The sequence below is a fragment of the Xyrauchen texanus genome, chromosome 37 (genome assembly GCF_025860055.1).
Source record: "Xyrauchen texanus isolate HMW12.3.18 chromosome 37, RBS_HiC_50CHRs, whole genome shotgun sequence".
In the NCBI taxonomy this organism is placed as follows: Eukaryota; Metazoa; Chordata; class Actinopteri; order Cypriniformes; family Catostomidae; genus Xyrauchen; species Xyrauchen texanus.
In genome coordinates, this window is record NC_068312.1 from 26,795,974 (window position 1) to 26,818,046 (window position 22,073).

The following is a 22,073-nucleotide window of genomic DNA, read 5'->3' on the forward strand; positions in this document are numbered from 1 at the left end:
TTTGCATCCTCTAACTGCACAGGTTTCCCACGAGAAAGCCCACGAGAAAATAAGAGCATTCAAGAATAAAGACCACACAGGACACGGGCCTGTGTCCCTGCAGACATATGTGGTTGTATTTTCTCTCCATCTTTAGGGTAAAGCTTTTAACACTTGCTTCTGTACCAAGAAATCAAACCACAAACCACTCCTCCGGCAAAAATAGCCTTTGTTGGCCCTTTTTTCCTTCTCACAATTACACAGAAAGCTCAGAATCAGTTGAAATTAGTCTGGATCAGGATAAAGCACCTGTACACTCTCCTCTGTGTGTGTATACCATGTCCTTGTCTACATATTGTTACCATACCATGGAAAATTTGTATAGTTTCTTTCACATTTTAATTTATTTAGCACTTGTTTTAATAGTGGTAGTTGAGAGAAGGAGTGGGCAGTATGACCAAGTTCTTCTGTCATGGTATGAGAAATGCTGTGACAATGTTTTATTTTTTTAAAATAGCTCATTTATTACATAAGCATGTTTTACGTCTGATCCAGTTTATTAAATAATGATAAATTAAATGTACTTTAAATTTTATTGTACTTTTATATTTTGATTTTTGATTTTGGAACTTGGGGGGCACAATCCAGAAAAGAATTATGTTGGAGAAAGGGGAAAATTGGATCAGGAAATTACAAACTCAAATTCACATAGCCCTTATGCTCCCCTCAGCACAGCCACTTAAAGTCACTGCTTCAACCTGGAAATGTATTTTAAATCCTGCAGTTTCTTATTGCTTACAATTTACAGCACCAACATGAAGTCATTTAGCAGTAAATTGAACATTCTCTCCCTCTTTCTCCATATTAATCCTGGATGCGCTCCAACGGAATGCTCTGCTTTAACTACAATTAGGTTGAAAAGTCCACCTTGACTGGATTTCATGTGCGAATATTATTGATGAACACAGCTGATGAATGGCTTCATTTGGCAGATGAACTAAGGCTCTTTGATCAGATGCAGGTTGATTGCAGAGTGACTGTGACAGCACAGCTGAGTTCAGACTGGGGCTTTAGCGTGTGGGAATGGTGACCACTGGAGTGTCCTGAAAAAGCCAGGCTTACCAGCTCTACTGTTCTCTTTCTCTCTCTCTGTCAGCCACACACACACAGCTGTATTTATGCAGTAATTGAATCATTTTGTTATTGCGTAGCTCAGGGAAATGTGTTTTTATTCCTGTCCGTTGCTCGGATCTGGACCTTTATTATGTCTTAAACAGAGAATGTGACTTTTTTTCTGTTCTTTTTTTTGCCAAATATTTTTCCGAGTCGAGACAGAGAGAGGGAAAGAGAGTAGAAAAGTCAAACTGATGACAAAATAGGGGTGTTGTGTTCACACGCACACACACAAAGTGTTGCTATGGTCACCAAGTGTCACAAGCATGTATAGTAGACGGTCAGAGCTCTTTCCTGACAGTTTTCCATAACTTGCGTGATGAGAATTGAAGAAAGTCTGACGATTTTCCAAGGCACATCATTAACAATGAAAATTGCTGCAGGCTTTTTAAAACTACTATGGTAGTGAAAACACATGCATCAATTAGTTAAATATTCTTCTTCTTCTTTCAGCTGCTCCTGTTAGGGGTCATCACATCGGACCATCCGGGATCCACATATTTGACTTGGCATTGGTTTTACACTGGGTGCCATTTCTAACGCAACTCCCAGTGGCTGGGGAACTCTCACTCACACCTATGGGGCAATTTAGGCTACGTCGACATTAATCTGGACACATTTGAAAACAAAGTTTTAATTTCAAAACGCTCTCCGTCCACACTAGCCTTTTCAAGCATTTTCCAAAAGTTGCTCATCCTCACCGAAACATCTGAAAATGCTTACGTCCCATGTACTATGCATGAGTAAAACGTTAGACGCTTCGACATGCGTCATTTCCGTCAGGCGTTTATTTACTTTACGCCTCTTTGAAACGTTGTGGCAATGTACGGTCTGAAACACAACTGTCCACGAGTTCTGCCGCTGAACAACAACTGCAAGTAAACATCCCGTCTCCTTTGAAGAAATGTAAGCTGAAGTATGTACAAACTGACATTAATCTTTAACAACGTAATCAAACTGGAGAGTAGCCAAGACAACTGCAATACAACGTAGTCCACCATCTTGTTTTGGACTGAATGGGTCACATGATTACATCACATGACTAAAAATGCGTCATCTTTTTCTAAAGCATCCGTTTTCACAGTCCATACTACAACCCGAAAACTGCGTTTTCAAATGTATCCAATTTGAAGAGCGTAAAAGTTTCTGCGGACAAAAACGCAGTCCCATTGTAGACGGAAGGCCAAAAAAGATGCGTTTTCAAACAAAAACGTATTAGTGTGGACAAGGTGTTAGTGTCCAATTCACTAACCTGCATATTTTTGGACTTGTGGGGGAAACCAGAGCACCCGGAGGAAATCCATGTGAACATGGGGAGAACATGCAAACTCCAAACAGAAAGGCCCAGTTGAGCCATGACTCGAACCCAGGACCTTCTTTCTGTGAGGCAACAGTGCTAACCAGTGAGCCACGATTTTTTTGTGTGATTCACCTTTCACCTTGAGTGCACTGTGCCAAGGGATAGAAAATGCCAGTGTGTCTTGATTTTTTGTAACACTGCATTTTACCCAGAATGCCCTCTGAGGCAATGCCCTAATTTAAAGCAGACATTCTCCCCACCCTTCCTGCATTGTTGCACTGCTGTTGCCAAAATAACTTTCCCTTTCTTTCTACTGGTTGGCTCAGAAAAAAGTAGTGGATCGTTTAGGATTTGGGTAATGGAATCAACTTTAACACACTTTTAAAGCCAATCCCCCCCAAACAGGGAAGAGTAGGCATGCTTCTGTTTGGAATAAATACAGAATGAGATGTTAAGTCCTTTGCTCCACTTTCTATCTGTTGCCAATTCTCATAGAAATACAGCAAATGTATAAAAGAGACCCAAGAACACTAAGCATACATTCATTTTAGGTTACAATCTATACATATGTACAGTATAAGGGAAAGTATACATATTAGTTGCTGTAACTGGTCACCATAAAAATGTCAAACCTTTGGCAAAACCTTGCTGTGTTTGTTTGAGAATCCCAACCGGCCCAACACAGCAACATTGACTCAGCTCAATGCTAATGGGGCTACTGTATACATTTGGTAGACTAATGACAAACAAGGGGAATGTTCGTGAAACTTGCTTGAAAATAGTCTGTAAAGCAGTCAATGGAAAGGAGGAGGCGAGAACCGGCTTGACGATACAAATAATAGTTTAATATAAAACTTAAAACAGAAGACACAAACACACATGATGGACATGTCCGTAAACTATCTCTCTCTCCCGCACAATCCTCCGCAGTCGACCTTTATCCCTCTCGGAGGCTTGATTAGCCTGATAAGGGACCGGGTGTGTATGATCACGACCCGGCCCCGCCCTCCGCCCTGCCACATAGTCATAATTTTTTCAATTCTACTAGATGCACACAAATGAAACACTTCACATTTAAAGTCGAAGTGTGTACATTTTTCAGTGTTAAAATACATTCTCCTATCCAAGCTTAATATGCAGAGACAACTATGAGTAGAGCTGGGAAATGATACAGATTTCCAGATTAAATTTGATTCTCTATATGGGTTTATTTCAGCTAAAATGTCCCTTTTTCTTACATTTTAAATAAATTCTCTCACAGCTAATGCTTTTTATTATACAGGGGACCTTCTAACTAGGTACATTACGAAAATATACATTTTACTAATGATATTTCTTAGTTTTTCATAATTTTGGTCAGATTTGAGCATTTAAAAAAATTGCAAATCCATGTATTCAATCAAAAAAATATGATGTTATATTGCATATATTTTTTTGTTTGTTTCATGTTTATTGTTTAATTTCATAGTTTGCATTATTAACAAGTATTTACATTAATTTGTTGAACACATGCTAAAAACTATCTCTTTATGAAAACCGGCATTTCGGTAAAGAATGTCTGTAAATGAGCTCATATTAACGAGAGAGACTTGAACGGCTTAATTTCCTCATCCATGCTATGCATAATTCAAATGTAATCACTTTTACTCTCAACACACAGTGAAATGATCTTGCTGCTTAATACTTCCACGACAACACTATGCAATCACTGCTGAGTGAAATCTGAACATTTACCAGCCATTATATACATAATATAAACAATTATATACATTTTATCAAATGAGAGTGATTTCATCCTCTCATTGTAGTAAAGGTTTGCGCAAAGAGTACAACATTGATCATGACAGAATCGAAATAGAGATCAAGATGCATCATAAAATCAATATATTTACCCATCCCTAGTTATGAGTAAGCCATTTGTAGGTACATTTTCTCCAAAACTGTAACCACTGTCTCTGGAGCACTATCAAAATTCCTCTGCTTGTTTGTAGTGCTGCATTTGAAACAATAGATCAACGGCAAGCCGATAGATCACAACATGCTCTTGAACAGGCTAGAGAATTATGATGGCATTTGTTGACTTTATTTACCATTACCATGGTTTAGGCCCTATTTAGCAGACCGATAACACTTTGTCTATGTAAATGAGGAATTGTCAAACTAAACAAAAGCCACAGTATGGAGAGCCACAGGGATCAGTTTTAGGGCCTCTGCTTTTATCGTTGTATATTCTTCCCCTGGGAGATATTATCAGGAATCATGAAATAAGTTTCCACTGTTATGCTGATGATCCCCAACTTTACATTTCATCAAAACCTGATTTAACAATTCTCCAAATTAGCAGAGTGTATCAATGAAATAAAAGATTGGATGGACAGAAATTTCCTACAATTCAATTCCTACAAAACAGAGGTACTAATTATTGGACCAAAAACCTCTAAAATTTTAAACCAATCTGTCCTTTGAAAATCAAATTACCAATGTTTGTAGAACAGCATTCTTTCACCTATGAAATATTGCTAAGTTATGACACATGCTCTTTGTTGCTGATGCCAAAAAATGTATTAATGCCTTCATGACCTCAAGACTAGATTATTGTAATGCATTACAGGGAGAATTTCCAGCAAGACCAATAAATAAACTGACTAGAACCAATAGATCAATAATATGACAATGATCATATTAGCCCCATTTTATTGTCGTTACATTGGCTACCTGTTACATTTCGTATTCATTTAAAAATTCTGTTAACTACGTACAAAGCTTTGAATGGTCTAGCTCCGCAGTACTTACAGTGAGGAAAATAAGTATTTGAACACCCTGCTATTTTGCAAGTTCTCCCACTTAGAAATCATGGAGGGGTCTGAAATTGTCATCGTAGGTGCATGTCCACTGTGAGAGACATAATCTAAAAAAAAAAATCCAGAAATCACAATGTATGATTTTTTAACTATTTATTTGTATGATACAGCTGCAAATAAGTATTTGAACACCTGTCTATCAGCTAGAATTCTGACCCTCAAAGACCTGTTAGTCTGCCTTTAAAATGTCCACCTCCACTCCATTTATTATCCTAAATTAGATGCACCTGTTTGAGGTCGTTAGCTGCATAAAGACACCTGTCCACCCCATACAATCAGTAAGAATCCAACTACTAACATGGCCAAGACCAAAGAGCTGTCCAAAGACACTAGAGACAAAATTGTACACCTCCACAAGGCTGGAAAGGGCTACGGGGAAATTGCCAAGCAGCTTGGTGAAAAAAGGTCCACTGTTGGAGCAATCATTAGAAAATGGAAGAAGCTAAACATGACTGTCAATCTCCCTCGGACTGGGGCTCCATGCAAGATCTCACCTCGTGGGGTCTCAATGATCCTAAGAAAGATGAGAAATCAGCCCAGAACTACACGGGAGGAGCTGGTCAATGACCTGAAAAGAGCTGGGACCACCGTTTCCAAGGTTAATGTTGGTAATACACTAAGACGTCATGGTTTGAAATCATGCATGGCACGGAAGGTTCCCCTGCTTAAACCAGCACATGTCAAGGCCCGTCTTAAGTTTGCCAATGACCATTTGGATGATCCAGAGGAGTCATGGGAGAAAGTCATGTGGTCAGATGAGACTAAAATAGAACTTTTTGGTCATAATTCCACTAACCGTGTTTGGAGGAAGAAGAATGATGAGTACCATCCCAAGAACACCATCCCTACTGTGAAGCATGGGGGTGGTAGCATCATGCTTTGGGGGTGTTTTTCTGCACATGGGACAAGGCGACTGCACTGTATTAAGGAGAGGATGACCGGGGCCATGTATTGCGAGATTTTGGGGAACAACCTCCTTCCCTCAGTTAGAGCATTGAAGATGGGTCGAGGGTGGGTCTTCCAACATGACAATGACCCGAAGCACACAGCCACGATAACCAAGGAGTGGCTCTGTAAGAAGCATATCAATGTTCTGGCGTGGCCTAGCCAGTCTCCAGACCTAAACCCAATAGAGAATCTTTGGAGAGAGCTCAAACTCCGTGTTTCTCAGCGACAGCCCAGAAACCTGACTGATCTAGAGAAGATCTGTGTGGAGGAGTGGGCCAAAATCCCTCCTGCAGTGTGTGCAAACCTGGTGAAAAACTACAGGAAACGTTTGACCTCTGTAATTGCAAACAAAGGCTACTGTACCAAATATTAACATTGATTTTCTCAGGTGTTCAAATACTTATTTGCAGCTGTATCATACAAATAAATAGTTAAAAAATCATACATTGTGATTTCTGGATTTGTTTTTTTAGATTATGTCTCTCACAGTGGACATGCACCTACGATGACAATTTCAGACCCCTCCATGATTTCTAAGTGGGAGAACTTGCAAAATAGCAGGGTGTTCAAATACTTATTTTCCTCACTGTAAGTGACCTTCTAACACGCTATATTCCATCATATGATTGCAAAATTCTGGCCTGTTAAAAGTTCCTAGAATATTAAAATCCACAAAAGGAGGTAGATCCTTTTCATATTTGTCTCCCTAACACTGTTCGAAATGCATACACTCACTCAGATTAAGTCTAGACTAAAGACTCATCGATTTAGCCAGGCATACACCTAATTTATCCTCCAACCCACAATTAGGCTGCTTTAGTTAGGTCTGAATCCAGAAACATTGATCATGATTTATAACTCTGCAATAAATTGAATGGCATCTATGCTAATATTATTCTATTTTATTCCCTGTCTCAACCTCGGGACTCCTATCCTGAGGTCACCAGAACCGGCTGGATCCAGCTCCATTCCTGCTTTGTGTTGGACTCCACTGCTTAGTGTCTCTGAGTGATGACGACTAATAGCAGCTGGTGCCAGCCAAACATCACTTCAGTCTATTACAATGGACTTCAGAGGATGAACTTATGACAACTCCAACCATAAGACATGGGATACATCATATGCCACAGCCTGAACCTTAGACTTAGGAGAGACCTCACTGAAATTACCGGCAAGTTGAACTGCCATGCACCTCACTGATCTCTGCCTGCATCATCTCGGTCTAATGATGGACTACACAATTATAATGGAATACATAGACTATCAATGAATTGCCAACAAATCCTTTCATCAGACATTATAGACATTACAGTTTTATCTTCTGTTAATGCATGATTTTCTGTAAAGCTGCTTTGAAACAATGTGTGTAGTGAAAGGCCCTATACAAATAAAAATGACTTGACTGGACTTTTAAGCAATCAATCCAGCCCGACACAACCAAACTGACTTAACCAATGGCTTAAGGTGGGGGCAGGACTATATGTTAGTTCTGCCAATGGTAGATAATCAGAAAGTAATCAGAAAACAATACACTCTTAAAAATAGGTTTTTAATCGGGATGTACATCCACAAATAACTTTTAATATTGACGAAACACTTCCATTACACAAAAGGTTCTTTGTAGAGAAAAAAAAGGTTCTTTAGACTATAAAAAGGTTCTTCAAATATGGTTCTTTTAATTAACTTTCACTGAAAGGTTCTTTGGGGACCCAAAATGGTTTTTTCTTTAGCATTGCTTTTGGAACCTTTATTTGTGCAATTCCGTTTGGTGGAGCAAAAATGACACACTTCAGCTTTTCCACTACTTTGAACTACTTTTGCCTTTTCTTAAAGAGACCTGTAGTATGCCAAATGAATTTTAAATACAAATATAGATATTTTATGTAGTCTTTCAATTAATACTGTAGGTCTGCATGTACTGAATAACTGAACGCATTAAAAATATCCACCAATAGTAAAAATTTTGTTTCAAGAATGTTTAGTTGAAGTATAGCATATCAGATTGCCACTTCTGCTTCAAATTAATTTAAACAAGACGTACTTAACGCACTGGCAAAGCAAAGCTGAAGAAATAGGCCTAGATGTTCTTGCTAAAACTAAAACTGCAATTCATACACATTTGTGATTTAATCATGACACGCAACATATCTATAGTCATTTATGTTTTCCTTTCTAAACAATGTTGGATGCACCTGATACATTGGATTCATTCTTTATCAAAGACACAGAACTAAGCTGCAGTCCTCTGTGCCCAGTGGGCTGATGGCAGATGATGTTCTGAATGTTGAGTGGATCAAAGTGGATGTTCTGTGAGTCACACTGCCTCTTTCTTTTCCCCTCTCTGTCTCTTTTGCACAATCGCTGAGTCAGCCTTCAGCCATGCAGCATCATAATGGGTGCTGGCTAACCATCCTCTCTCAGGAGAAACACTGGTGTGTGGAGGATGAGCTGCAGAGGTACATTATTACGGTTAAGCTATTCACACTCTATTTAACATTGATATTTCTTTTTTGTTTTTGTTATGTTTTGATTTTTTAGCTCTTTTTTTTCATCTTAAATTTTAGGAAATTATACAGTTATATTTTTATGAAGAAAAAAAACTCTATGTATATGGGCTATGGGGAATGCTTATTAAGCCAAGAAATTATGTCAGTTATGGCATCTAAAAAATATTCCCTGTCTCTCATGCATTCCGATAAAAGTAAAGTATTTGTCAAGTACACATATACTGTACCTAAATACTTTATTTTAAAAGGGCACTTGTTAAATAGGTAAATACTTGTTTAACTACTAAAAATACAGTCTTTTGATAATATTGGACAAAAAGATTAATCAAGAATTGATCTCTTTTAAAAGCTACTCTGAAAGGATGAACCATTGTTGCATGTGACTCCCTATCATAGCGTCACAGGATCCATGTTCCCATGACAGCTAAATGCACCTGTTACAGTAGCGTCTGAAATGCCATGAAAATCCCATTGAACATAGAAAGGGTTTGTTTACATCTGAAACAAAGACTGAGCAGCATAATTATGCATGATTCAATCCACGCAACAATTGTGCCTCACATCAACTAGATCTTCAGGTCTCCTGTCTCCTGGGGTTTACAATCAAAATGCTGTCTGGTGGACTTGAGGGGATTGGGGAAAGGAGGAATGTGTCTTTAATGTCTTCACTGAAGATAATGTTTAAAACATGGGAAATTCAGGCTCTTAAAGTGCTGTGAAAAACCCCATACTGATTTATTCTGTTTTTGTGTATATCTCATACTAAATTGTTTCAAAAATTAAAATAAAACAAACAAAACATAAAACAAAAGCAATCTGAGTAAGCACAACATACAGTTTTAAATAATAATCTTATTTATTGTAGCAAAAAAGTTATCCAAAACCAACTAGGCCTGTGTGAAAATGCATGAAAGTGAATTTACCCTTAGTTACTAAATCCATAAATTCAGGGCCAGGGCGAATAACAATAATTGAGGGAAATCCTGAAAATCTTAAAGGAGAACATCCGGTCATCAGTCCGTGAGTTGAAGCTCAAGCGCAACTGGATTATACAGCAAGACATTGATCCAAAGCATAGTAGTAAATCTACATCTGAATGGCTCAAAAGAAGCTAAATTGAAGTTTTGGAGTGGCCTATTCAAAGTCCTGACTTGAACCCGATTGAGATGCTGTGGCAGGACCTTAAACAGGCAGTTCATGCTCGAAATCCCTCCAATGTGGCTGAACTAAAGCAGTTCTGCAAAAAAACTGTGGGCCAAAATTCCACCACAGCGTTGTGATAGACTGTTCTCCAGTTATCAGAAGCGTTTGGTTGCAGCTGTTGCTGCTAAAGGTGGCACAACCAGCTATTAAGTTTAAGGGGGCAGTTCGTTTTTCACATGGGTGATATAGGTGTCAACTTTTTTGCTTAAATAAAAAAATACATATTTGAAAACAGTAATTTGTGTTTACATTTGTTTTATGTTATATATTGTATGAAGATCTAAAACAATTCAGTTTGAAAAATACACAAAAATAGAAGAAATCAGGAAGGGGCAAATACTTTTTCACAGCACTGAAGGTGCTACTTATATTTGTGAGTGCATCTGCTTTTGAATGAGTGGGTGAGTCTTTGCCGGTCAAATCTGACGTGAAGATTTCATTGTGACAAATAGGAGTTTTATATGGGTACCCTTTCCTGCTTGTTTAAAATGGTGCAACAATTTTAGCTTCTGTAATGTGACGTATTCCTTTGTGAAACAGGAAATGAAGGAGAATGGGACCTGATTTTGTCAATTGGGATTTGACTGGATTGTGAAAAGTGGGCTCTGATTGTATTGGTTAATATTATTTTGCCCCACTCAGTGACATCAGCAGAAAAGAAGAGTTGCTTTAGAAGCGAAGAAAGTTATTACATTTTGATCCAATTTTAATTTCTTCCGAAACAAGCACTGATTAATCATGCCAAGTAAGACCAAGGACATTTATTAAGAAAGTAAAATGTGTCCATTTTTGATTGAGGTCTTGTTTATTAATTAATTAATTATTATAAGCACCCCCTTCCAACAAAAATGCTGGCTGCTAATTATCAGTCCACATTATCTTCCTTTTTGTTACAGTCCGATGAACTCAGTTTATTCCTTCTAAAAACATTCCATCCCTCCACCCTTTCACACTTTCAGAGGAGGGGACAGCTGCAGCTTCATCTTCTTAACATACACACTAACTACATAACCGCAAATACAAACAGCCCAGTGACTACAACCCCAAACAATCCCCAACAGCCTGTTTTTAAGCTGTTTGATCATTGGGGTATGCTAGAAAAGGTATGGTGGTACTCTTTGGTTTACTGAGGAAACGACCGTGCCTTTGCAAAAATTGATTTGTGCAGTGACTCACAAATCAATAAAGAGCTTTTGTCTATGTGTCTATCTATGTAACTTGCCACATTAACCCTCTGTGTCTTTCTTCTTTCCCTGATCTGTTGTCCAGTATTACGTTGAACTGCTGCTGGTTATTACCTTAAAGTCAACTTAAAATGGCATTTTCTATGCATTTAACATCCAGAAGGTATTTCAGAGTTCAAAGGGAAATATGTGTTTTTCCAGACTCATAGTGTGAATTAGAGAGGAACTGTCATGACCCCCAGTCAGACATAGGACATACGTGAAAGAATCAACCTATTTATAATTGAAAAATCTGATTAGATTGCCAAGAAATGATAATAATGTAGACCTTTTCTTGGTTTAGCTTTTACAGTTTTGTGGCTTTTGTTCAGCTTTGAAGTCATCTACATATGCTAGTGTTCCAAAACATTGATAAAATTCACTTTTAGCAGCATTTAAAATTTAGGCTACAGTATTTCTCTTCTAGGACAACATTTGAAAACTATTGATGACTCATTTTGCACTTCACAGACTGTTGTCCAATCAAATGCTCTCTTGAATGAGAATGTTCTTCCACTAATATCCCCTGCCACAAACTAGCAAATCACGGTTCATGACTGTGACTTAACTAAAGCCTATTAGCTATTAAATAAAGGGACAAGCCCTTTGATATATCCTGCAAAAACTTCCTGTTCCATCAGGAAATATGTCAACACACAAGAAAAACTGATTATAAGCAAAATTAACTTGAAATTTTTGTAAATAGAGTGGAAATAAACATAGAGGAAGATAATTTAATAGACTCATGCTCTTCAAGATGCTAAACAGAAAATGAGAGAATGAGCATTTTAAGTAGCCTATGCTAGAGAGAGAGAGTGAGAAATGCATTGTGGGCATTTGGGCATGCAAACAGATTCCGCCATGTGGCATCTGCAAACAGTAACACTGTTACCTCAGTTAACCCTAAGATTATTACCCCTCCTGCCCTCACACACTGTGAGCACGCCAGTGCACTTAAACCTTTATATCTCTATAAACAGCCAAGCCACACCTCTCAATTCAACTGCATTACAATTGAACTGGACGTGCACCCAGTAAAGCAACCTTTACGGTTTAACATAATCTTGGTTAAGTACAGTCAATAACAGAGCTCCAGTCTGAGGCGCTTATACATTTTCAATCAGGTTGATAACAGAGATCTTGTAAGGCCCAGACACTGTGACACGGCACTCAGTGCCTGCCACGCAACCTTAATCCCTCAGTTTAACTACACAAGAGTATGACAGTCTATTTGGATCCTATAAATCCAGCTGTTTGACTCATATAATCCTCACAAACTTTCATTTAGACAAGGACAGCTTTAAACTGACCTCTACTCTCTTGTAAGGTTGACAATGAAGGCCAGTGTGTGCAGATAAAAAAAAAAAAAAAAAGGTTTTCAAGGAGGTTTTCTGAGGTCTTACAGGTACAGAATGGTTTTAAGGGGTTTTATAGTAGTACAAGGCCAACTTGCCGATGTCTCACTCCTGGGTTCTTCACATTCTGGAATATCCTTCTAAAATAAGCAGTTCTCTTACATATAAAATTAAACAATGTGAATAGTGTCACATACAACCTTAAAACAAGATTCATTTACTCTATCAAACTCTGTCAAACCACTGGCAAATAGGGCTGAAAGGATTAGTCCACGTTAGTCGTTTGATCTCACTTAACGTAACATGAGATCATATTAAACTCTAATGATCATGTGCGAGAGCAGCACTGCAGTTCGTGCCAGACTGAGGAGGAAGAATTACACAGCTCACAGTCCAGATGCACTCTTAACTTTCTCAGCTCCAGGTGAAGTAGATCACAACGTATGAGGGAATTATAATGCAAAAATACAAAATAAGTAAATACAGAAGCACTCTCATTGCTCTTTAAAGGAAAAACTTCAGTGTTACATCTTAAAAGCTGTTATATTTAATGCATTATAGCTTTATTAAAGTTCAAATACTATGGAAGCAGATCATGTTAATAACTACAAACTCTGAAACTGGCATTTCTCTGTGCGATCAGTGCCTCTTCTATGAGTTGCGTGAATGTCCCGATCTAAGGGGGAGAGATTGAAACTGCATCCGGCTGATGCACACTGTCCCAGGAACGCTCATCACTCGAGCGCTTAATGCAGCTAGATTATAACGTGATGGCTCGTGACTTTTTTAATCATAATATATGTGTCACTGTGTATTTCTTATCGTGAAGAAAATTGGCAATACGGAGCTTTATTAATAAGAGAGAGTTGTTTTTTGTGAGTTAAAGTTGGATTGAAGTAAACAGAAAGGCGAGAGAGGAAGTCCTCACCTCATTGTACACTGCAACAAAATACGTTTTTGATTTGTTTTTCTTTTGGCTTTTTTTTCCAATATAAAGATCTAAAACTCCTTTAAAACAATGTACATTTTCTTTAGCAGCTATACTACAGAAGAAAAAATTTTTATTTGAGAATATTGAATATAATATTAAAAATACAGATATTTTAAAATATCTAAAAATCCTTTAAAAAAAGATGCATTCACCTGAGAAGCAGCATATAAGATATTTATACTTGCTTTTTGAGAATAAATCTTGAATATATGTATATTTTGTCTTTAATGCACTTGCAGAAGTTAAACCATGTGAAAAAATACACTTATATACAAAGTACACTTATATTTATGATACATTCTCTTAAATGTTGCTTCTCAAGTCAATATATCTTGCTTTAAGGATTTTTAGACTATTTTAATTGGGAGACAGGACAAAAACTCTTGATAACAATAGGATTTTTTGCAGTGAATTTCTTTCCTGAATTAAACTTAATAAAAAAAAATGTTTTCCCTTTAATTCAATGAATGTCATTTAGAGGTATTTTTTTAAAGATGATTTTGTCCTCTTTATTGTTAGTAAGCATGTTTAATACAACCTTTTAAGTCAGGGCACAAGCTGAATAATCGGTTAAGAGCTAATGATTAATCGGTGCAATAATTGCAGAATAATCATTCTAATAATTGTTAGAATAACAGATTATCAAAATAATCATTAGTTGCAGCCCTACTGGCAAACTACTATTATTTATTTTAATTATAAACCCCACTCAATTATTTAAATGCATGCTTAAATTGCCACATCAGTCAAATGTTTTATCTTGTTTTAATAAGACAAAGATTCTAATTAGGCTTTTTTTTTTTGCAATGCAGCAAGGATCAAACTTGACTCAAACTTAAATATCAGCTGTACACATCCACATAACTACAGTATATTGATTCAAATCCCATCTTGTTAATTAGACAGTAAAATGAAAATGCATCATGTAAGGAGCTTCTAAACTTCATGGAATGACAAAAATGTGCTGATTAAATCTTTTAAAATGTAATTTAATTAAATATCTTTTCAAGGTTTCCATTCTGGAAGATGTCTTGTGGATTCAAGAAATGAGATCTGATCCACATCCAAGTTTTTCCAGTGAAACAAATGTTGCAGTGGAGATGCTTTTATCATTTCATTTATCATATATCATATATCGGGTAGGAAAATTATTCAGAAAATTTGATTTCTCAATGGACCGTTTCACCATGTTCACCAATTCAACCTTTGTCTAGCATGCTAATAAAACCAAATGTGATATTGTGATAACTTACAAATAACAGCCAGATCCATGGCCAAAGTTGCTTAGTTTATATTTTCCAAATAAAATAAAGGAAAATAATAGCTCTGCATTTACATGCATATTAATTATGAATGGGAATGAGGTACTCAAACAAGAGCACATGTATGGAGAGTATGAAAAGCTCATTTAACATGGCTGTAAAAGTATCTAAAAAGTATAAATGACTAGTGTTTGACTAAAATGGGTCTAATAATACGATATATAAAGACAGGGTGACCAATATAATGCCGAAATATTTAAATCAATTTAATGATAGCAAATGAAATGTTGATTTGAATATTTTGCTTATGTTACACAAATCTGTACTAAAATTCACTAAAATATTAGCTTTAACAAATATATTAGTATATCTACTAAATATTTTAAATTAAAAAGTACAATATCTATTGACAAGACTGTAGATAGGTTATTGAAATGACACTAGGCGGTATTAATACTTCAATTTTCTGGCCAATCAAGCATTATCTCCATATTGCCAAAAGTCTGCAGATTAATAGGCATGACCGATATATCAGTGAATGCTTTTTTCATGTATTGCCAGTTGCCCAAACAGGATGCACTCCATTCTTTTACTGTCTTTATAATAAATAATAAATAAAAATGAAAAACAGCCACTAAAGTAAAGGGGAACAGGTGATTTGATTTATACAGAATCAGAGCAGTTGATTAGGAAATGATGACAGGGGAAGAGTAGGCTGTGATGGAGCCTTGGTTGGTCTGTCGGGTCTTGGATACTGGCTGACCACACCAGAGCAGAGCAAGACTCCTTGTGTCTCTCTGTGGGTTTAATTACATTAGTCCTGTAACTGAATTTAGCTGAAGCTTCGGCTTACTCTCTGACATCACGGTTTAAATCCTGGAGAATCCTGAGAAAATTAATTGGGTCTTCCCTCGCCCTCTGAATCACCCTCCCTCTCATTTTATCTATTTGCGCCATGGAAGCAGAACAAATCTGCAGATCCCAATCAAATTAAATCTACTTTCAAGTAGACTGAATAATTTATCAGCCAAAAAGAGGAGGCTACAGAACATTTAAATTATTTAAGAGTCTATACTGAATTTCAGGGTAGTTCAGCCTAGTTTGGTGACTCCAATATAGAAGCGAAAGAGTTAAATGTCCAATCTAAAAAACAACAACAACGGTTAACCAACAACTTAAATGTTTAAGTCCTCTCCATCTCTTTCTCTCTAACTCCCATTTCCCTACTCTCTGTCGGTCTCTCTAGCTCATGTTTTCTAACCCTTCCTCGCTCACCTCACTGTTACATTCAATTACATAACCAGCTAGCCTGCTAATCTCCATAATCCAAATCATGCCACAATAGGGCCACGGCGCAGAGCTTAAGAGCAAAGCCTTCACTAAAAACTCTGTCATCTTCCTCTGTTAGAGTCGAGGAGTGAAGAACAATGCTCTCTTAAAGCTCTACAAAATGTCATTCTCACACTCAGGTGACAGCCTACCAACAAGTAACACCATCATTTTCACTGATGATATGTCTTATAAAAAAAGAGCTTTTCAAATTCCTCTCAGCCTCATTAGTTGCTCAAGAGTGAAAAGTACTAGTAAACCTATACAGTGCAAATTATGCTGTTCCATGTTTATAAATGGATTAATAAATTGCAATATTTTAGAAAGTTTACATTGAGCTGTACGAAAAGCTTATACTTTTGTCACTCAAAGTCCAGTAAATCATCCGATACCCAGAATTACTGGAAACACATCAAGGTTGCAAAAGCTTTTAATTCATAGAGACCTTCCGCAAACCACTTTCCTCAAATTAGCCATCTTGTACAGATTCGTATGACTTTTCATGAAATCAGGTTGGATGGTATTAAATTCCTTGACATTTCCAGGCCAGGAAATACAGGTTTTCCATGAGCATGGAAACCCAGATAATAAAATAATTAAACTTAATCATTATACTAGTACACTGATCAGGACCCGAGCTGCATAGAAAAGTGGCTCCATTTCTGCCATGTAGCAAGTGTTGATGTGTCCTCTTGCATTCCCAGCACTGCACTGTTTGGCTCAGATCCTAATTCATGGAGATATCTGTCTAAGCCTGTAGTGAACAAACACGCACACACACTTATATATATCTGAGGCCTTTAACCTATCTCCACTTTCTGCTTTGACACCTTTGAAGCTTGTTTATCTATGCTCGTGAATGTGCATGTGTGAAAGACAAGGACGAAACACACACATTCACAGTCAACTCAAACCTGAGACAGAGGCTGAAGAGCAAGACATCAGGATGAACTTTAATGTCTGAAATAAGAGATGAATACATGCACTCTGTACTTTGATGATCTCTATCTCTCATGAAGGCAATAAAAACTCTGATTTGATTAATTTACATCAATCAAAATTGTTTAGTGAAGTACCCAGCATTTTATCTATATTAAAATAATACATATTTTTTGTAGCTATATCATCCAGCCCTAATCTTAGATCAGAAACTCTGGCCTTAGTTCACCAACCTTTCTGCACACCATTGATACAACAGCCTTCTCCTGTGCCTGTACTCAAACTGATCCCATGCAGCTAAATCCAACGCAGCTCTCAGATTGTGATAAAGTGTTGCTCTGATTTTATGCAGCTCCTGCCCTTGATCAAAACAACGGATGGATGTCACCACATCCCAATGTGCAAAAGTGGGAAATAATTTACCTATGATTTGACTTTAATATTTCTTTGTTGGAGCAGCATAACGAATTTAACTCATATCTGGCTGCAGTACATGTTTTACAGAGAGAGGGGAAAATCAAGAGGCAGAAAGAAAATAAGAGTGTTGCCAATGCCACAAAGTCCAGTGGGCTATTCATACTGCTTTCTCTATCTATTAGTCTCTAATTGTCTTGTTTCTAGACACCACAAGCTTCTTAAGTGATGACAGACATTTATGAAGTGAAGCAGTCTAATTCATCACAAGCAGGTCCATATCATTCAAAAAGCTCTTTATATGCTCTTATAAGGTGATATTTTACTTTGTCATAAGAACCAGGATTGATCTACTTTGAGTCTACATTCTCAAGTAAATTCCATAAAAAAATGGATTTTTTATTTAATTCTTCACTCAGAGATATGCTATGTTATAAATCAGTGAGAATAGTTTTAAAAGATAAGGAGATGACGGTTTAAGGCGAGAGTGTAATTCAGACTGCAAGTATGCCACAAGTTTCAGCCTATTTCAAGTTCCTGCAAAACAAAATTAAATGCATCGCCAGGGGTCATTATTCAATTGCATGTCAGCGAAAACAATGAACAATGCGTCAGAACCCCAACGGCATACCTTAAGAACTGAGAATGCTGTTTACTGTTTGGCTTTCTTAATGAATCAGGATCTGGATTGTCCTTTTTCACAAGAAGGTGTCCTAACCTGCACTCAGAGTGAGTAGGCGGACACATGAATCAAAGCTGTCAAATGGGGAGGCTAAGAAAATCCATCAGGGAGGATCCATCAACTCCCTATAAAATAACATGTAGTAGTGTTACGAACATACTGACAGAGGCCCCTGCACAAATCTTTGGTTAGGGTCCCCAAAAGGCTAGGACCGGCACTGACACACACACACACACACACACACACACACACACACACACACACACACACACACACACACACATGCCAGAGGTGGTGAGAAACATTTATTACCTCACAATACTTCATCCATATTCTAATGCCAAGAATGATTATTTTTAGTTGCATTTTCACATTACTATTTTTGGGAATAAACAGCATACTGAGCATAAAGTGAATAAAGTGCAACTCAGAGTAAGTGTGCTAGAACACAACACATACTGCAGCATTAGGGCAATGCATATTCAAATAGACCTACTGTATTTTTATTTGACCAAACTCATTTTGAATGCAAACTCAGAACAAGCTAAGACTATACAACATAGACTCATGGCAACACATCATAATTTGTACGACTTGGCGAAAACATAAAATACTGTACAACTTGGCTCATATGAAAAGGTACAACTTTTATTCCCACCAACCAATCCACAAACAAAATGTTAAATCAATACAAAACAGACCTCAAACTTTAGCTAGCCTCCTATCCAACATTTTATTTTAAGAAATGAAACATCGGTGACTCATTCCATATTTATTTAGGCTATAAAATACAAATGACTGAAATGTGTCATTAACCTGTAATAAACTTCCCTCGTCTCATTCCAAACACCAATTTTTTTTTTTATTCCGTGGTACACAAAAGTTATTTTCCAATGGTATGATTTGGGGTAAACTGAGCAATAACATTGTTCATTGATTCATTTATTTTTCTTTATGGGAGTAAAAGTCATACGTTTTTGTATGAGCCAACTTGTACCATCTTGTCATCTCGTACTGTTATTATGACTTGTCCGGAGACCAGGTTGGACTGTAAGGGCTTAAATAACTCTATGCAAGTACTTGAAATGTGTCAGAACACAAATCATAACACAACACAAGTAAGCATTGCATTGCTAATGCTGCCACAAGGAGCGCTATTGCAAGATTAGTGTGAACTGTCCACGTCTACAGTGAGTTTTCTTTTTCAAGTCAAATACTGTAATGGCAAAGCATCCATTTGAAGAGAATATTACTTAGCAAGGTAAACTCTAAATATTTATAGCAACTTACAGAAAAATAACACATCCAGGTAAAGGGAACAGATGTTTGAAGGTAACTCAATCACCCCCTTGAGTACTGAGGTTTGTTCCTGCCACGGTAAAGAAAGAACGCAAGTTAAGCATGTTAACATTGGCAATGCAGTAGCTAAGTGCTCGCATCTGCGTTAATGTACTTGCGTAGAATATGTTTCTGCCTTAAGTCTATAACTTGTGCATGTTGTAAGGATGTCCGTTCCGAAATTCCATACAGCTAGACAGCAAGGTTTTTTTTTGTAGCATAATGATAAACCAACCAAGATGCACTATTCCCTCTTGTCATTTTGCTCTTTGCTACCGATGTGCCTGTGCACTTTACAATTTCTATGGCTCAATGAGGAAGTATACCAGGACATTGGAACAAAGTACACAAAACATAAAGAATCACAATATTATCGTACAGTGACTCAGAAATCGATATTCATTAACATGGTTTTCCCAGGTCCCTTATGATTCCATCCCTAATTAACAAGTTATAAGCTCAATCCATAAAGATAGGACTACTCTAGATCAGAGTGAACTCTTCTTGATTTTATTGATCTCAGAGCTGGGAAAGAAAGAGATCTTGGTTTTTTCCTCTTCCGGTGTGGAGTACAGACAAGCCATCTTCAAGCCGAAAGCCCAGTTCTGCTCTAGGCTGTAGGGATCCTGGCCTTTGCCTTCAATGCACAACAGCAGAGGCAAAAGAGCAAGTAGCTTATCTTGCAGTATTGGAAAGTCTCCATTACACCACACGCTCTGTGGCATCCTCTTCCAGCTGCGGTCCAGACATAGACATATACACAGAGTGGAAGAGGGTAAAAGCTTGCTCAATGACCCTGTAAAACCATTTGCAACAGTGAAGATCCTCTAGATGGATTATGGTTGATAAGGAATCATACAGTGTGTCTTTGTACCGTTCATTATGTGGATGCTCGGGACATCAGTAATATTTACTTACTCAATTTTCAAGACTGAAAGGGATAGTTTACCCAAAAATGAAAATACTGTAATCATTTACCTCATGTAGTTCCAACCCGTATTACTTTTTTCCATTCAACAGGTTGGCTTGCTGTTCTAGGGGCATGATTCTTGTTTTGACGAGCCCATCATTCCCCTTTTACAATGTTTCTTTAGCGCAACTGGTAGCACTAGTAATGCCATGATTATGGGTTTGATTCCCAGAGAACATAAATACTGATCAAAAGTATGCCATCGATACACTTTAAGTCACTTTGTATAAAAGCATCTGCCAAATATGTACATTTAAAAATGTACATTTAAATGTACAATGAAAGTGAATGGGGACTGAACAAAAACATTCATTGCGGAGCGCCATATAGAGTCAACAGAAAAAGGATGCTTGGTTCTGTTGGTGCTGACACCCTGCAGAGTTACTCCAGCCACTTTAGTATCCTGTGCATCTAAAATAAAAATATTATGACTTCCAAATACCATACATGTGGATCTTTCTGCCATGAATTTCATTTGCTACCTATTTAAATAACTTTTGACTGTTGCACTGAAGCCAGCTTGTGATGTTTCTGGTCTACTCATTTAAATACTTCTGATTCTAACCACATGTACACACAGTTTTAGCAATAATAACATTACAATTATAATTCCATATAAAATAATTATTTATATTATTGGATTTCCATTAAAAATAAAGTATGATGCAGGTTATTTACTGATTGAACTGTGGAGGAAGTCTGCTAGAGCTCAAAACCTACTGGTCTGTGCTGTCTGTGCATCATTTTGAATGTTCAATTTAACTTGTTGCGTCAAGTCGCATCAACTGGCGCGTCCAGTGCAGACAGGGTGTAACATCTCCTTTTGTGATCCTTTGACATCATACAGGTAAATTACAGATACATTTTTACTTTTTGGTGAACTACCCCCTTTAAAACACAAATGGTAGCTAGCAAAGTTACTGCAGGGATTTAAAAAAAATAATATTTACCTGACTTTCAAAAGCACATATTCTTCAATAACTCTACTATGCCTAGCCGTTCGAAGCATTTATCTGTACTGTAAGTCTGCAGGTATTTCTGCACCAGAGAATGAAAAAAAGTACATCTATCCAAGAATAAACAAATACAAAGCATCAGAAGCAAAGGAACAGATCTCTCAATGGCAATTCTATATCTATAAAGAAGGTCTATATCCATTCACAATGTATTTGCATGCCTCGTCACAAACAAGGGATTCATATCGTGCAATGTTCCAACTCCAGGGCTGTGGAGAGCAGCAGAGAGGTGTAAATCAGACATTATGAACTGCCAGCAGTACTGGTGCACAGGCAATGAAGAGATGGCCAAAAAATCCAGCATCTGTTACAACTCAAATACAGTGGACGTTAAAGCAGTTAAATACATTCCAGTTGAATTTTCCATCCAAAAATACAGAAAATGCATAATGGAATTGTTAATATAAATATTTTATTAAAACATTGATTGCTTAACTAATGTAACATTTTCTACAAAGTGTATATATATTGAAAATATCTGCTCTTTGTCTAAGAGCATGCAACCCTGTGTAGAACATTTAATTAGAATCTGCAATATGAACAACGTACAACACAATCAATTCCTCATCACGAGTTGTAATAG

The 22,073-nt window shown here is 37.2% G+C and overlaps 1 protein-coding gene across 4 annotated transcripts in view; it reads right to left on the bottom strand.

Annotated features, from left to right (window-relative positions):
- Window positions 1-22,073, bottom strand: part of LOC127630513 (nuclear factor 1 C-type-like) — a 138,276-nt gene that overhangs the window by 108,522 nt on the left and 7,681 nt on the right. The window lies entirely within an intron of this gene.